Source organism: Rattus rattus, chromosome 13 (assembly GCF_011064425.1).
Source record: "Rattus rattus isolate New Zealand chromosome 13, Rrattus_CSIRO_v1, whole genome shotgun sequence".
NCBI classification, from domain to species: domain Eukaryota; kingdom Metazoa; phylum Chordata; class Mammalia; order Rodentia; family Muridae; genus Rattus; species Rattus rattus.
In genome coordinates, this window is record NC_046166.1 from 29,779,129 (window position 1) to 29,783,950 (window position 4,822).

General features: G+C 34.3%; 1 pseudogene; it reads right to left on the minus strand.

Annotated features, from left to right (window-relative positions):
- Positions 1–1,707: 1,707 nt before the first annotated feature.
- LOC116915000 lies at positions 1,708–2,443 on the minus strand (annotated as a pseudogene).
- Positions 2,444–4,822: the final 2,379 nt, after the last annotated feature.

Sequence of the window (4,822 nt, forward strand, 5' to 3'; positions counted from 1 at the left end):
AACCCCTAGTTAACTAGACTGTTGGGGGGTTTAGGGCAATGGGGGAGGGTGGGGAGGGGAAACACCCACAAGGAAGGGGAGGGGATGTTTACCCCAAACCGGAAAGGGACTAACACTCAAAATGTATATAAGAAATACTCAAGTTAATAAAAAAAAAAAAAAAGAACATTAAAGTTGTTTCAAAGAGATATTGAGAACCATATGAGAAATCACGGTTGGTGCTCATTAGGCTGTTCTAACAGAGAAATATTAACAGCCTGTAGATAGATGGATGGTAAACAGGAAGAGGAAAAATTAACAGCATGTAGATGAATGGATGGTAAACAGGAAGAGGAGTAAGAGAGACAGATAAAATAAAATGAGGTAACAACCATGTCTTTATTTGTAAGAACAATATCATACACATTACATAAATAGAAATACTGGGAATATGAAAACGAGTCAAATATTAAAATAAGTTTTTATTAATTTCTAATGGTGAAATATAGAAGAGTTTCACATATATTTAAAAAATTATCATGTGATAAAATCTAAACTAAGTAAAAAATATCTATTACAACTTGAAAAAATAAATGATATATCATTTATTTGAGAAAAATTTATTAAAGGTAGAGTTATAGAATAAAATCAACTACTTTAATATAAAATTTATAAATAGACATAGAGGTTAATACAATTTTCTAAATACTCTCTAGATTGAAAATAAAATTAAAGTCATATGTGCTTCACAAATAAAGAATATAAAAATTTCAAATAAAAATGAAATATGACAAGGATACACACACATATGTGAATATATATTATATTTGAAGATTATTTCATGTATTTAGGATCTGTATAGTATTCATATATATTATATATTTATATTTTTCATATATTAGTATATAATATATATCTCTATTTTTAGTATATTATATATGTCTTTCATTTTATAAAATATATATATACCATGTTATACACATAATTCATATTGTATAAAATTATATATTATATATTTTACACATAAATATATGGATAGATATTAGTATAAAATATACAGTTATATATAAATATATATTATATATGAATAAATATGTGTTATATTAGATTGCAAATATATAGGCGGTAAGCATCAACTATAATACATATTAATAGTGAAATCATATGTGTATATTATATTATCAGAACAAAAGATATCATTGATAATTTGATAAATTATCCTGTTAAATAATTACAATGATTTTGGCCTTTTCTGGACAGGTAGAGTGTGGTTTGCATTTGAGAGTTGTTTTTGACTGCTCTGACTTCCACGTCTCTTTTCGGTTTTGAACAGGGTCATGCCTCAGGAACTCCATGGTAGCCTTAAACTGACTGAGGATACAGTTGATGTAGATCTTTCTGTTTTTACTATACAGAGGACTCGGGTTAAAGGAAAGATGACAAAGTTAGGGTCATACTGTTTTTAACCATAATAATTAAAATACTTTTATTCTATACTACATGCAATATGTTTGGAAATAGTAGCAAAATTATATACATTACATATGTGAGTGCATTGTGTGTGCCTGTGTGTGTGTTTGTGTGAAAACATGTAAATCAAACAAAAGCAACATGAAAGTATATTTATTTATTTTATTTTATTTATTTATTTATTTATTGTGCCAATTTAAATAGTTTTATTATTCCATGTTATTTGTTTTGGATCCCTGTGGAACAATGCTATACCCTCTACTTTGATTTAATCCATCTCTTCAATGGTGGGGCCTGAAGAAGCACCACCAGATGGAGGAGCTCCTCCACCAGGGAAGCCACCAGGCATTCCTCCAGGCATGCCACCAGCACTCTGGTACAGCTTGGTAATGACAGGATTGCAGACCTTCTCCGGTTCTTTCTGCTGATGCTCAAATTCTTCCTTCTCTGCACTCTGGTTCTTATCCAGCCAGCAGCAGTTGGCTCACTGATAATTCGAAGTACACTGAGGCCAGCATCTTTTGTTGCCTGCCGCTGAGTCATTGAAGTAAGCTGGCACTGTGACCACGACATTGGTAACAGTCTTTCCAAGGTAAGCTTCTGCAATTTCCTTCATCTTTGTCGGAACCATTGAGGACACTTCCTCAGGGTAGAAACTTTTTGTCTCCCCTTTGTATTCGCCTTGGACCTTGGGCCTGCCTGCATCATTCACCACCATGAAGAGCCAATGCTTCATGTCAGACTGAACAGCAGCAGCATCGAACCTACGTCCGATCAGACGTTTGGCATCAAACACTGTGCTGATGGGGTTCATTGCAACCTGATTCTTGGCGGCATCCCCAATTAATCGTTCTGTGTCAGTGAAAGCAACATGGCTCGGTGTGGTGAGGTTACTCTGGTCATTGGCAATTATCTCCACCTTTCCATGCTGGAAGACACTGACACAGGAGTAGGTGGTGCCTAGATCAATGCCAACTGCAGGTCCCTTAGACATGGTTGCTTGCGTGTAAGGCTCGGCTGTGCTGACGACAAGACCACACAGAGACGCCAAGAGCTGGCTCCGCATTCAATGAGCGAAAGTATTATTTATGATAGGTAGCTGTGGCATAATTGATATAAAATTCAGAGCTCTCCGTATAAGGAAAGTGCAATAGTTTATTAGTGAGTTAAATACTGATTACAATAGCCCAGAAACATAGATTTAGTTGTCCAAATAATATATTTTAGCATGTTCATGGTTTCATGAAGTTTTGTTAAAATAATATAAAATGATAAGCACAGATTCTTAATAAATACACTTATAGACACTCCAGGGAGGAAGATTAATAGGAAATTTTTGACATCAGTCACACATGTCTTCTATTGATATTTTTCATGTGTGACTTTGTAGAAACAAGTTATCTGTTGTGCTAATTCATTTTATAAGGTTATACTGAAAACCACAAAGATGCCTTTCACATGCACACTCTTCAAATATCATACTTTATTCTACCTTCGGGCTCTGATAGAATTAGAATACCTGATCACTTAAGGTCTTCATGATACCTTAAGAACAGAACTATTCATGCTCACGTGAGTGCTGTGGGGTTGGCTTAACTATATTGTACTAGAACTTTCCATAAGTAAAATGCATGCCACCTCACTTCAGAAAGGCCTTTCCTTCATTTGTTTAGCTAATGGAACACTATAATTTTATATGTTATATTTGATGATATACTTTGTGTCACACATAAACCGTCAAAATTCAAAGTTTATGGAATCTTCAGAGATGTGGTGGCAGTCTATCCCAGTGAGATACATAGGATGGATAATACTAGATACTAGGTTCTTCCCAGGGGGAAAGCTACACTGGATAGTGATAAATATGCACTTCACATCAACAGCTACGTACTTCACATTTATTGACTTAGGCTCACTGGAAATATACTAACAATACAATCTGATAACTGACAAATCGATAATTATAAATGTAAAGTCTCCCTTTTATAAATACAGAGATTTCCTAGTTGCTTGTAAATCACTGAGGTTTGCTTGTTACCCATAATAACATTCATGACAAACTAGATCAAGAACAAATGAAAGAATAATAATTCCTTAAAATAAATTCACTAAGAGTTATGCTGGGGGAATAGCTGGCCTACAGCCAGTCCTTTAGGTCATGCTCCTCTTTTAATCTGGTCAGTTTGGCTTTGTAAATCATAGAAATAGTCCTCTTGTTCATTTTTAAAGTTATTCAGATTTTGCCATTTTAACTCCTAATCTTTCTTTGTAGATCACTGTTAAAACTACAGCAGATGTGGCAAATTTTAATTATAGGTCCATTACTTTTACTACCTATGGAGAGCTTAGAAGCCCTTGCCTCAGAATTAGGACGCTTAGATCCTAATAAGCTAAATGACACCAGAAGTTGCAAATGACAAGGTATCATGCGTATTTAACTAAAAAATGTCATTTGGACATCGTACACTGCATTCTGCCAAAGGAAACTTTGACAATGTCACAATGTTCAAAAGTAATGAACTTGGGTAGCCTGATGGTGGAGGATAACACCTGAGTATTTATGCCTGTGAAATTCAAATGCTAGTATACAGATACTCTCTTATGTTTTTGCCTTGAAATGAATTTTCTCTCTTATCATATTTCAACCTTATAGAAAATTTTGCTATCAGAACATTCTCTTATATGATATTCAACCATAATAGGAAAAGAAGTCCAGGGTATAGAAACATGAAGGTTGCTTAATGAGTACCTAGATCTCATAACTTCTCATTCAGGATCCTCAGACACGCACTGCATCTCTTTAAGATGAGATCATGCATCTCTTAGTCTGTACAATTAAGAGAAAAAGTAGTTTTCCCAAATACCAAATGTAGTGACCTGAAATTGACACCATAGCTCAAGAATTAGAGAACTGCCCTGTGTGGATAAAACCATCTTCAGCATTATTAGGTTTTATGAATCCAGTGAGAATTCGGCCACTAAGCTACTATTTTTTCTCATAGAAGTTGCCACAGTGCTAAATGCTTCAACATAAACAATGAGTTGAAAGCAAATTTGACTAGTGTTGCAAGGATTATTTTAGCCAACATCCTTCTCATTCCACAGTCTATGCTAACCCATGACTTCTATGGATCACAATGACTCAGGTATTAATCAATCCATTTAAGGTCAAAGTATTTCAAATTAACATGTGAAGGAGATAATGGTACTCTCAAAGTCTTTGGAGATGTGCTGACAAAACAATGAGGCATTTGTATTATTGTCAAGCCCCAATTTTGGTATGCCACAAATTGACAAATGAAAAAAAAAAGTCCTAAATTTAGACAAGTGGCTTTTATCTGTGTATCTGTACTGTCAAATAGACCTATTTATT